Here is a 14,629-nt window from a genome sequence, read left to right as displayed (position 1 = left end):
CATAATATCTGTTCATTACATGAACAGTATACACAGTTGCACACTTCCTTAGCTTCTGTTTCATGTGTTTTTGAAGGACTGTCACAGTACTTTGTTTCTCAATTCTAAATTAGCAGTTTTGAATATTGTTATATATTCATTAACTTTGAACGCTAATTTTTCATGATTGCATTTGGTTGTAAATAATTTCAAAATGAAGCGTAGTCTTAAGAAAAAGTGCTAAACAAATCCTGTAGTAATCATCATTCAGTTATTTTAAAATTCCTATTGTGTATGCAGTGGTTTGTTCTGCATTTGATATTCACTGAATTTCAGTAAGACTATTTCTCAGAGGTTACAAATTTTCATGAACTTTGTTTGTGGTGTGTATGTTTAAGTTCCATCTTGCAGGAAATGGACGTATCATGCTGAAATCCACGTACTTCTTGAGAAAGCACACACAAACTGCATTGATCTTGAGGAGAATGCTGCAATAGCCAGAATGTTAGAGAAAAATATTCTTGTATTTCATGTAATACTTGCTGCATCTCTATTACACTGATGTGCATAACAGTGAATGAATGAAATGTGCATTACTATAAACTGTTTCGATTTTTGCTTGAACTACTGCTTTTTTGCCTTTCGTGACATTTGTATCATAGAGTGTCTAAGACTCTGACCTTTAAGTTTTTGACCAGTTCCTTGAAGGATAATGTCCAGTTGTTCTAAAATATGTTTTGATATTCCATCTGCAGTTTGAGGTATAATAATGATTCCCCAAACACACCCAAATATTTCTCCATTGGATACAGTATATACCATAGAACAAGAGCCATTTAAGCATGTTCCAAAATTTCTGTTGTGTTATCAGCCATCAGAGCTACAAAGGAAGTTTTTCTATAATTGATTGCTGAAAAGTAATGCCTCTGACTTTTTTATGTGAAAACTTTTAAACTTTAAACAAAGCAAATGTCATTAACATTTCTAGTAAAACACCTATGAGATCCAAAATACATTAATATATGCATCGCACAGGTGAGTGTATTAGGCCCAGTCTTATTTTTTTCTTTATATTAATGATTTCCCACAGCGTGTTGGATGCAGAGAATAAATACAGTTTGCTGATGACAGCATAAGCAATCACAGCTAAATCTCCAACACAGTTGACAGAAAAGGGTAATGGCGCTCTCAAAGGTGTCCCCCAACTAGTCACACTGAAAGATAAAGTAATTCTAAATGTAAAGAAAACTAATTCTGTGTACTTCCAGCTCAATAAAAAAACAGCGACGCTAGATTAAAAATTAATGTGATGTATTGGAATGTGTAAAGACACCAAATTCTTGGGGCTGAATGTAGGCTGTCAACTGAATTGGGCAGAACATGTAAAAGCTTTGGCAAAGAAACTATCCACAGCATGTTATGCTTTGCAAATACCTGCACCAGTCTGCAATATTCCTTTCCTTAAAGTGACCCATTTTGAATATATATATTCAACCCTCAGTTACAAAAGCATATTTTGGGAAACAACTGCTGGGAACATTCAGACTGTCTTCCAGGTACAGAAAAGGGCTGTACAGATAACAACAAACAGTAGCAATGGAGCTCATTGTATTGGTTTGTTCAAAAAGCTGTAAATTCCAACAGGCTCATATGAATACATTGTCCAGATTATAATGTACATAAGGAAAAAAAATATTAATGCTTATACTATGAATAGCTCAATATATGACCATGAGACTAGATCCAGTCATGACATATATCTAAAACTGGAGAGGCGAGTCAAAAACACATAACAGTATGCTGTATAATGGCGTAAAACTGCACAACAGGCTGCCATAGGAAATTAAAGGTGTAAATGAACTTCATATCTTTAGCTAAAAGCTAAAAACATATTTATTAATTAAAAGTTGTTACACTATAAATGAATTTTTAGAATAATGATAGTCACTTAATATTTGTGAGGCCCCCCCCCCCCCCCCCCCATACATTAAGCAACACTATATCACATAATTAATTATAAAAACCATAACAGTTGTAAGAATCCATGTATGTTTATTTGATAAGGAACATTGTACCAACAACTGACAACATCCATACAGTTTGTATTGCTCTGCAGATGAATAAATATATCAATCAATTCTACATCTTTATCCTTTACATCTACATATTTGCAGCCCTCTGCCACTAGAGGGCTCCAAATTGTAGCATGTAACATAGAGGTGTGTAATGTTAACTATGTCAGTGCATGAGAAACAGAGTGCTGTAACTTAGTTTGAAGTTGAGTTCTCCCACACATGGAGAAGTAGCTACAAAAAAGTTCCGATTCCAACCTTGTTATAAACCTGTGTAATATCGACTTTTAAACTATATTCTTGAAAGAAAAACACCTGATTACACTTCCTGTGTCTGAGAGTTGGGGGGAGGGGCAAAAGGGGGCACTTGCACCCTCCTGGAATCTGGGTGCAGTCGTTTTATTCACTAGGGAATTCTCTCGGATTTCTAACAATCATTGTCTGTGACTCCACTGAACTGCTGATTAACATTGCCGACCATGATGAGAAATACTGCAGCTTTAGTAATCATTACATATATTTAGTTTTCTTAGGTGTTACTCTATTCACAAAAAAACTGATTCCTAGGCACAGTACGGCTTTGTGCTGATCTACAGTCAAAATACATACAAACCTTTAGAGAACCATGCCAAAATAATTCCTTCAATCTGTCGCTTCCTCATTCAGTTCTTACCGAGCTTTAGAAAGGATCTGATCTACCATACTGACACACCGATTCCATTGCCAATACCCAACACACGAACATTGTAGTAGTACAAGGGATAGGCAGAATATTGTGAACACCCATACATACTTGGGAATGGTTTATAAGGGGTTGGACCCCCATTTGCCCATAATACAGCTGCAAGTCTTTTTGGAATACTGGCATATACCGGTAATGATTACATAGTCTCCAGTGGAATGTTATGCCACTCTTTGATCAGAATGTCTTCAAACCCCTATAATGACGAGGGAAGTGGAAATCTGCTCTGGATTCTGTGCTCCAATGCCGCCCACAAGAGTGATAATGTTAAAGTCCAGGGTCTGTGCTCGTCAGGGACGACGTGGCAGGTAAGTTGTATGCTCCTCGTACCAAGATTGTACTGACCTGGCTATGTGGATGTGTGCATTATCGTCCTGAAATATAGCATAATTGTTGAAGAACAACATTTGAATCATGGAGTGTACCTGATCACCTAAAAGGTTCATATAATCGTTGGCTGTAACACGGGCTTTGAGAGTAATGATGGGACCAGCAGAGTACCATGATATGGCTGCCCACACCATCACACTTCCACCTCCATGCTTAACCGTTGGAATCAAGCAATCAGCTTCTTTTGGCATTCTCCAGATGTAAACCTGCCTCGATATTGGAAATAAATAAAATGTTGACTCCTCAGACCATATGACGTGTCTCCACTGATCAGCCATCCAGGATTTATGCTCGTAACACCATGTTTTAAGCTTCTTTGCGTTGGTTATCGACACTAATGGTTTCAGTATAGCAGCTCGTACATGAGTATTTACTATATGGAGTTCTCGGCACACAGTGTCGATAGTTACGGATCTCCAAGATGGCTATTGAGCTCTGCACTCACTTCAGTTGCCGTAGTTTTGTGTTGTTTTGACACAATTCGTGTTAGTGTACGACGGTCTCTGCAATTTGGTTTTGATTTGCGCCCACTATTACGTTTACACAATGATGTCTTTACATGTTTTGTGTAAGCTGTCACGACTGTTGAAATAGTTGCTCTTTAAACATTCAATTAGTTGGCTGTCTTGGTTACTGATGCTCCCAACAATCTGCCATCTTTGGAACTCTGTTAGGTCTTTCATTGCACGCAGACCTCGGCTTCTGAATGCAAATAGGGAGTGTGCACTAATCGTAAACAACCTGCACTGATGCCTACGTACTGAACATGCACAGTCCAGCGCGACACGTGTCTTACCTGCGATGCTGACCGTGAAACACAACCATCCCATTATTATCACTGTTCACATTATTTTGTCTATCCCCTGTATATGTGCCACTCATCCGTACTCATTTCCCATAAAAGTGCCACTCCCCTTGATGCATGTCGGAATCACAACTGTAGCTTACCGTTTGTCGAAAAAGATAACTCGTGATTCCGCATTTTTATTTCACTGCAGGTCTACTGCAGTACACTCGGAACAACACAGCCATGTTATGTTGTAGGTGTGTATACGTCTAGACTTGGTCCCAAATACGTCAACAAAAATTTGTAATGCCACTTTCTGCGCTAGAAGAGAATGGAAAAAATGTGCTGTCTAAGATCGGGACCTTCTCAAAGTCTATGGATGCAACAACAGTGCCAACTGCAGTCAGAGAGCTACCAATTCTGCATTCCAGGTGCCGTGCCGCAAAATAAACTGGAGAGACGAGATGTTCCAGACTGTTAACAGTTGAGTGTTTCGGCTCTTACGAGTACGATTTTGGGAGCTTTCCCACTAACCGCATGTTAATACTGAACTTAGTGAACTACAGTTCACCTTACCAACCCAAAAATATGTATCTTTCGAAACACATTTTGTTCAACTTCATTTATACTTCTCGACGCCAAAAAACAGAAGTCATGAAAGGAATGTAGTAAATCCATCAACATGAACAAATGGGAAGTTTTAAAAGCATATTATAGACAACATCAAAGTTGAATAAGCCTTTTTCAAAGTTTATTCCTTGTTTTGTTTATTTCGAGAGGCATTAATAAGATATTTTTGTTGATATCAAACAGGATTTTGGCAATTCTTCCTGACATTTTTTTTATTTCAAATTTTTTATTTTCAGTTTCATGCGAGTATGAGTAAATTATTTTTGCGACATTTTCTAGTATTATTTCTTAACTCGTTGGATACATTGGATTTAATCGTATAAAGATGTAATTTCAGACCGTTGAATCATGAGGTGGCATCCAGATTCATACTGACAATATAAAAAGACGTATTTTACATTTACTTCTGAAATAATTTACTGTTTTGTACCAAATTAATCTACCCTAAAAATACTAAGTAGATAACCATCATTATTTTGAGATGCGGTAAGTATTGGGTACTTCTAGTCATTTTAGTTCTTGGGACACGAAACGTTTTCAAACTCATAAAATCACTTATTACCAAGATCGGCAAGTTTGTATTATTGACCCGTCATACAAAAATTTCTGCGAACGCCTATGAGTGACGCCATTAACAAAATGAATAAGGAAAATGTGTACTGTTAATAATGTTTGTTGTATTTAAAACTCCTTAAAAGTTTTCACACAAAAATTTGGAGGCATTACATTTCAGCATGCCATCATTAATTTCCGTCCGTAACTCCTTTGTACCAGGTAATCAAGTATCTTATTCCCAATCGTCATAGAAACGCCCACGAAGATTGCACTAGTTTCTAAGTGATTCTTCAAATCTGAATCTAACTTAGATGTAAAAATTACTAATCCTCTAAATATCCCTGAATTTTCTGAATCATCGTTTTCGTCGTGCTCACATAAGGGAGATTCAGAGTTCCCACGAAAATGTAATCTATTTTTTCGAACAGTATTTCACGGTTATTTTTGATATCTATATTATGCACGCTGATTGAAGGTCTGTATGGCGTACTAAGTTTCTCCATAAGACCTACGGGTCATACAAGTGACGGTGAAACTACAACGTGCCTTACGGTTTTTTCTTTCATTTTGTTTATATTTATAAAACCAGTTTTTTCTACGTTACATCATCTCTAAACAGCAAACACGGGCAAGACTTTTTTCACTTCACAGGCGCAAAACCAACCTTTCCGTTCGAGCCATTCAGAATTAAAGCTACGAATATATTGCGCTTGTTGTTGTCTATGCCTGGCGAAGATACTAGGATTTAGGTGTTGAACAACCTCTTTCGTAACTGTAACTTTCTCATACAGAGGCAGTTGTGAAACTGAAGCTGTTGAAGTTCGGGTACAGTCACAGAACTTCTTTCTTGAGGATGCATGGCGATAGTTTAAGTTTTCTGAAAAAAAAAAAACACCCGAATCAAATAGAATTGTTGGAAACAGTAGTAGTCTAATTCCCCACTTTATATCATTCAAGAAAATGGTACACGGTTAAGCATAACAGGCGGAGTAAACAAACAGCTACTTTCCAACACGTTGTTGGAACTGTGAAGGTCACAGTTCCATAGAAAGATTTTTTTCATAAACTGAAAGGTTCACTGCTGTCAGTATGCTTATGAATTGTATCTCGTACAAGTATAGAGAAAGAATTAAAGTAAAAAGATTCGTTACATTAAATGTTAAGAACAACAAAAACGGTAACAAGATGGTGCTGCAGTTCCACATTGTACGTGAGCCGCCACTGCTGCCAGCGTACCGAGTTAAAACTGAGCTACAAATAACAGCAGATTTCCGTCATTAATTCGCTAACAATGTTTGTTTCTCTTTGAATGTCTAAGTTTTGTTAATGGTTGTCTTTAGTGAATTCTTGGCTGCGTCCTATTTTTATGAACGCTATTCTCGCTAATGTGGAAGTTCATGGGTGTAATACGGAAATACTTTAATGATAACCTTTTTCTTTGTGTGTTGTTATCCTTGTTTACCCCCTCAGCTAATTAATTAATCAGTAAAGAACCCCTTGCAAACAGGGACGAATTCCATTGCCTTACGCAGTAAAGATTGAGACTGAATTATAATTAACTGACCTTTAGCGGGAAAATGCTAAATACAGGATTTTGGCGTCCCGCGCAAAGTCCACACGGAATAATTTTTAACCCTCAGAGTCGGTAAACCGCATACTAAACGTGCCGGTTTGCAGCTCTAGGTTCAAATTCTCAGTTCTCTGAGGCAACTACGCTAAATTCCGCCCGCCAAACTAGAGTGGGGAATGTGGAACTCTCCTTCGCGACGCTGAGCGGCGCCACCAGTACATACACCGTACATCGACAGTAAATAGTTGAATTTTGATGAATAAACAGTTCAATGCAGGTATTGCACTGCAGAATGTGATTTGTAGACTTATTGCTTGTGTCAGTAGTTATTACAGCAGCCTCCAACTTTTGTCTGGAGATTACAAGACATATATCTACTCGTCTGAATCACATAATTCTGCTTCATTATAAACCCTTTGGATCTTATTACATGCACGTTGTTAGGCGACACCTAACAATGTGTCCTGTCACGGTCGCCATATGTGACTCATTTTTTGGAAGGCTTAATTGCCCAATAATGTGAAATGAAACAATGCAGTACATGCACGATAATAGTATCTATGGTTCGTGGAGTGTTAAATGGTGGTTCACACGCAACGTGCAGCACAATCGTTATTGTCAATTCGGAATTGCCTTGGCGACAACCATTTCGGGACGCACGTACAGATGGCAAGTACAACACAAACCATTTGGTGTTTCTCGAGTGAACGGCGCGCTATGTCCTTTGAAGAAATTATCACAGTGGTACAAGAAACGCCGTAAGTTTGGCAATCTAGTTATTCTCAGTATAAAAATAAGTCGACTGTAAGAACGGTATGGACTGCAATAGCAATGAAGCTAATATTGACGGCAAAATTTTGTTTTCTTATTATGTCATTCTGTTCTGACAAAAGTAGAACAACTTTTCTTGCCACTAATGATTGTAGACACAGTTGTGTAATACTATTACCCTATAAAATAAAATCTGAAAGAAAAGAATGTTTAATTCACCTTTACTTTCAAGGTACTGGCGATATAGTTGATTGGCAGTTGGTGCAGGGTACTCTCGAGTGCTCATCAATATTTTTCAAAATGTAATCAAATGTAGAGACAGCCATTCTCGGGCACTCATGGAATTCACCAAGATCTGATTGTATACTCTCTTACAATGATTTAAACTCTCCAAATAATTCTCTCCCTTTTACTAGAATACTTGGACCTTTCCTTACACGAATAAGTTGGCTTTCAGAAATGTATTTTCTTCCAACCCCCCCCCCTCCCGCCCCCCCCACCCGTGACTTCCATTAACCATGGGCCTTACCGTTGGTGGGGAGGCTTGCGTGCCTCAGTGATACAGATAGCCGTACTGTAGGTGCAACGACAATGGAGGGGTATCTGTTGAGAGGCCAGAACAACGTGTGGTTCCTGAAGAGGGGCAGCAGCCTTTTCAGTAGCTGCAGGGGCAACAGTCTGGATGATTGACTTATCTGGCCTTGTAACACTAACCAAAACGGTCTTGCAGTTGTGGTACTGTGAACGGCTGAAAGCAAGGGGAAACTACAGCCGTAATTTTTCCCGAGGGCATGCAGCTTTACTGTATGATTAAATGATGATGTCGTCTTCTTGGGTGAAATATTCCGGAGGTAAAATAGTCCCCCATTTGGATCTCCGGGCGGGGACTACTCAAGAGGACGTTGTTATCAGGAGAAAGAAAATAGGCATTCTACGGATCGGAGTGTGGAATGTCAGATCCCTTAATCGGGCAGCTAGGTTAGCAAATTTGATAAGGGAAATGGATAGGTTAAAGTTAGTGCGTGGCAGGAGGAACAAGACTTATGGTCAGGTGAATACAGGGTTATAAATACAAAACCAAATAGGGGTAATGCAAGAGTAGGCTTAATAATAGGAAAATAGGAATGCGGGTAAGCTACTACAAACAGCATAGTGAATGCATTATTGTGGCCAAGATAGACACGTAGCCCACGCATATCACAGTAGTACAAATTTATATGCCAACTAGCTCCACAGATGACGAAGAGATTGATGAAATGTATGATGAAATAAAAGAAATTATTCAGATAGTGTAGGGAGACGAAAATTTAATAGTCATGGGTGACTGGAATTCGATAGTAGGAAAAGGAAGAGAAGGAAACGTAGTAGGTGAATATGTAATGGGGGTAAGAAATGAAAGAGGAAGCCGCCAGGTAGAATTTTGCAAAGAGCATAACTTAATCATAGCTAACACTTGGTTCAAGAATCATAAAAGAAGGTTATATACATGGAAGAGGCCTGGAAATACTCGAGGTTTCAGTTAGATTATGTAATGGTAAGACAGAGATTTAGGAACCAGGTTTTAAATTGTAAGACATTTCTAGGGGCAGATGTGGACTCTGACCACAATTTATTGGTTATGAACTGTAGATTAAAACTGAAGAAACTGCAAAAAGGTGGGAATTTAAGGAGATGGGATCTGGATAAACTGCCAGAACCAGAGGTTGTACATAGTTCCATGGATAGCTTAAGGGAACAATTGACAGGAATGGGGGAAAGAAATATAGTAGAAGATGAATGGGTAGCTTTGAGAGATGGAAATAGTGAAGGTAGCAGAGGATCAAGTAGGTGAAAAGACGAGGGCTTGTAGAAATCCTTGGGCAACAGAAAATGTATTGAATTTATTGATGAAAGGAGAAAATATAAAAATGCACTAAATGAAGCAGGCAAAAAGGAATACAAACGTCTCAAAAATGAGATCGACAGGAAATGCAAAATGGCTAAGCAGGGATGGCTAGAGAACAAATGTAAGGATGTAGAGGCTTATCTCACTAGGGGTAAGATAGATACTGCCTACTGGAAAATTAAAGAGACCTTTGGAGAAAAGAGAACTTGTATGGTACCAAGAGCTCAGATGGAAAACCAGTTCTAAGAAAAGAAGGGAAGGCAGAAAGGTGGAAGGACTATATTGAGGGCCTATACAAGGGCGATGTACTTGAGCGTAATATTATGTAAATGAAGATGAAATGGGAGATATGACACTGTGTGAAGAGTTTTCACAGAGCACTGAAAGACCTAAGTCGAAACAAGGCCCTGGGATTAGACAACATTCCATTAGAACTACTGACGGCCTTGGGAGAGCCAATCCTGACAAAACGCATGCAGCTGGTGAGCAAGATGTATGAGACAGCGAAATATCCTGACTCCAAGAAGAATATAATAACTCCAATCCCAAGGAAAGCAAGTGTTGACAGGTGTGAAAATTACCAAAATATCAGTTTAATAAGTCACAGCTGCAAAATACTAACACAAATTATTTACAGACAAATAAAAAACTGGTAAAAGCCAACCTCGGGGAACATCAGTTTGGATTCCGCAGAAATGTTGGAACACGTGAGGCAATACTGAGCCTATCACTTATCTTAGAAGATAGATTAAGGAAAGGCAAACCTACATTTCTAGCATTTGTATGCTTAGAGAAAGCTTTTGACAATGTTGACTGGAATACTCTCTTTCAAAATCTGGAGGTGGCAGGGGTAAAAAGCAGGGAGCGACAGGCTATTTACAATTTGTACAGAAAACAGATGGCAGTTATAAGAGTCAAGGGGCATGAAAGGGAAGCAATGGTTGGGAATGGAGTGAGACAGGGTTGTAGCCTATCCCCAATGTTATTCAATCTGTGTATTGAGGAAGCGGTAAAGGAAACAAAAGAAAAATTTGGAGTAGGAATTAAAATCCATGAAGAAGAAATAAAAACTTTGAGGTTTGCTGATGACATTGTAATTCTGTCAGAGACAGCAAAGGACCTGGAAAACCAGCTGAATGGAATGGACAGTGTCTTGAAAGGAGGATATAAGATGAACATCAACAAAAGCAAAATGAGGATAATGGAATGTAGTCGAATTAAAACGGGTGATGCTGTGGGAATTAGATTAAGAACATGAGACACTTAAAGTAGTAGATGAGTTTTGCTATTCAGGGAGCAAAATAACTGACGATGGTCGAAGTAGAGAGGATATAAAATGTAGACTGGTAATGGCAAAGTTAGCGTTTCTGAAGAAGAGAAATTTGTCCACATTGAGTATGAATTTAAGTGTCAGGAAATCATTTCTGAAAGTATTTGTGTGGAGTGTGCCCATGTATGGAAGTGAAACATGGATGATAAATAGTTTGGACAAGAAAGGAATAGAAGCTTTCGAAATGTGGTGCTACAGAACAATGTTGAAGTTTAGATGGGTAGATCACATAACTAATGAGGAGGTATTGATTAGAATTAGGGAAAAGAGAAGTTTGTGGCACAACTTGACTAGAAGAGGGGATCGGTTGGTAGGACATTTTCTGAGGCATCAAGGGATCAGCAATTTAGTAATGGAAGGCAGCTTGAAGGGTAAAAATCATAGAAGGAGACCAAGAGATGAATACACTAAGCAAATTCATAATGATGTAGGTTGCAGTAGGTACTGGGAGATGAAGAAGCTTGCACAGGATAGGGTGATAGGGTAGCATGGAGAGCTGCATCAAACCAGTCAGTGGACTGAAGATCACAACAATAACAACAACATCATTTGCTTCCGGTATCAAATAGGACTGTAATGCATCCAACTATACTGCTCGTCTGATCTCTTACAGAATGCTACACACAGCTGACCCTAAGTACGACACTACAGGGGCATCTTGTGTTAGGACACTGTTAAGCGTTCAGCCCATTCCCTGCCACACTACTCTGGCCGTATGTTTGATGGGATCACTTTGTTGTCTGACTGTTTAATGCCCCCCTTTTTATTTCAGGATAGCTACAAATATCAATTTGAAATTTATGTCGGGTGCTAAGGTCAACAGTCAGTTGATGGTATAAAAAATTTCAGCTATATGGTACTTCCCATTGACCTAGAACCAAAACTTCATAAGAAGCAAGGGTTCACAGTACAAGTAAAGGAAAAAATCCAAAAGTCATTAATTTGTTATTGTATGGTATAATTTTTTTGCCATTTGTTGTGTGTCTGTCGGTAAAGACTCCTTTCTTCTCAGGAATGCAATTTCAAGTTGAAATTTATGTCAAATACTAAAGTCTACGGTTCCTTGCCATTGTAAATAATTTAAGCTTCTAAGTCAGTGCGATCAAAAATATGGCCACGGGTGTCATACATGAACATTATACATTCATATCAGACCTGGTGATATAGCAATATGGCGCATGCCTGAAAACCAAAGATCTCGAAGCAGAATCTTCGTTGGACCACGGATTTTTCTGTCATCGTTTTATAGAAAGAATTGCATCAGGCCATTGAGTCACATGAAATTATTATTATTATCGTCTGTGCACCTAATTTAGTTTATATGGAATCCTCACAGCATGAGTACTACTTGCACTTGTCCAGTCCCCTTCTTTCCCCCATTAAATGTGGCAATGCTAACAGACAGAGATGCTACACATCCTGTAGCATTTGCTAACTCTAGCTATGTGGCTAATCTGATACTGCACTAGCTGGTTATAGTTATGATGTTTAGAGTGTTATTCTAATTATGATAGTTAAATCACAGGCATAGCCCTGACAAGCACAATCAGGTATTGCGTCATACATATTTACGATATTTTTAAGTTAACTTTTTCTTTATTGTTTAACTTTTTCACAAACTGCACTACTATCAATGCATATGGCACTAACATAGGGTATTGTGGACCCCTGCACTTAGTTGTTACTTATTGGTACTTATTTGTACGTAGGGCTACTTTCCCCCTAGGAGGGATGACTTTCTTAAAACTCTGAAAAAAAGATTCAGTCCTGCCTATTTTAATAAACATTTCATAACAGTTTTGATCTTTTCCAACTGTCCAACAGTTGGCAGTTTCTACTAGCTCCTATATTTGAGTTATTCTGCCACTTGCTATCTTGAATATTTTCTGCTAATCAAATCTGTACTACTGTATTTTTGAGGTAATTTTTACCAAGAAAAAGTGGTATTTTTCTACCAAAAAGCTACTCAAACAGAAGGTAAACAATATTCTTTTATACATAGAAAGTAATTACTCATACCCACAAACTAGTAATCAACACATTATTTATCATTTTACAGTTGAAAGCAGCCATGAAGGTTTTCTATGTGAAAACTGGGGCAACTGTGTCCCACTGACAAAGTGGATCAAAGTTGCACCACAGTATTTTCATTACTTCATTTTAGATCTGATGCAGCTTGGGATGAATCTTATTGCATTGAAAAATGAATACTGCTAAGAGATTAATGTTGTTATAGTGTGGCACAAGTGTAAACAGGAGCTAGTACCTCACCAGTATGCAGTTTACAGCACTGAAAATCTGAAAGGGTGCCTGGAATCCATAAGAAATGAAACACTTGCTTGGAGTGTCACGAAATGCTTCTAAGGGTGCCTGGAATCCATAAGAAATGAAACACTTGCTTGGAGTGTCACGAAATGCTTCTAAACAAGTGCCAGGTACTAGTAAACAGCTGAAGAAGAGAAAAATCCAAACAATGCTTGATTATTCCAGTAATGAAGCCCTAAGAGAAGAACAAATTCTTGACAAAAGTTCGGATAAAGACTGGGAATCATACAGAACAAGTCAAATGGAAATGCTAGCAGCATCTACAGGGAATGAAGAGAGACTATCAGAACTGCAGGAAAAATTGAAACAAATCCACAAGTAGGTGATTACACAATATGAAAATAAATATTTATCGAAGATGTTGCAACCTTAAATACAACTGTTAGTTTTTGTACTGGATCGCTCAGTAATACACAGATATAAATACCACACACTTTATTTCACTAACTACATGCTTGGCCTCACACAATAGACTATGAAACAAATGATAATATCACAGCAAAAAACATAGAAAGTCAACTTAAACTGAAGTACCATTACCAGCTCAACTAGCGGATAAAACAACTACCCTGTCTAAGACAGGGACAACTTAAAGATTTTTTCTGGTTTTTCAGTAAGCCTGGAGTCACAGCACAACATTGGAATGTCCTGAACTACTTGCTGAGCACCTGGTTCACAACAAGTTCATTTTTCCACATGGCTACAAGTGGCTCATTTACAACAGAGGTTGATAAGAACTCACCCTCAAGAATGCTGTCTGGGCTGAAATCAGCTACATCATCATCAATTGTTGGCATTGCATTAGCTTTAGAAATGGCACAAGACTTGGTCCACATGTTTCCCATGAATATTACCATTAAGATCTTTTACAATGTATATAACATTTCCGCCGCGAGGGATTAGCCGAGCGGTCTAAGGCGCTGCAGTCATGGGCTGAGCGGCTGGTCCCGGCGGAGGTTCGAGTCCTCCCTCGGGCATGGGTGTGTGTGTTTGTCCTTAGGATAATTTAGGTTAAGTAGTGTGTAAGCTTAGGGACTAATGACCTTAGCAGTTAAGTCCCATAAGATTTCACACACATTTGAACATTTATAACATTTCCTTCTCTTTTGAAAACGACCCACTTTTCCCATAAATCAGAGTCGATACTATTCCTCATACATACAAAATCTCCCATATTCAACATATGACTCTTCTCAAGTATTAATTACAAGCTTTCAGTGCATGCTTAAAATGGCTCAGCTTGGCCATTCAAACAGGGATGCTAAGGTGCAATGCTTAAATACCTAATCCAATTTTTCACAAAAAATGATGTAAAGTTTTTACCAACCATTGTGTGACACAATCACTTTAGGCAGGCGAAACTGAGCAAACAAAGGGATTACTGCATCCACTAGAGCAGAAGTGTTGGTCGAGGGCATCTTAATTACTTCTGACCACTTGCTGTGGGCATCCACTAGAGTTAGATACATTATCTTACAAAAATCCACAAAATCAATATGAAGTCCCTCCCATGGCTCTCTAGGCCATTCCCATGGATGGTAAGGGGCCTTGACTGGGACCTTACTGGCTCTAGGACATCCATTGCAGATGGCT

The sequence above is a fragment of the Schistocerca piceifrons genome, chromosome 5 (genome assembly GCF_021461385.2).
Source record: "Schistocerca piceifrons isolate TAMUIC-IGC-003096 chromosome 5, iqSchPice1.1, whole genome shotgun sequence".
NCBI lineage: Eukaryota > Metazoa > Arthropoda > Insecta > Orthoptera > Acrididae > Schistocerca > Schistocerca piceifrons.
This window is presented reverse-complemented; position numbering follows the sequence as displayed.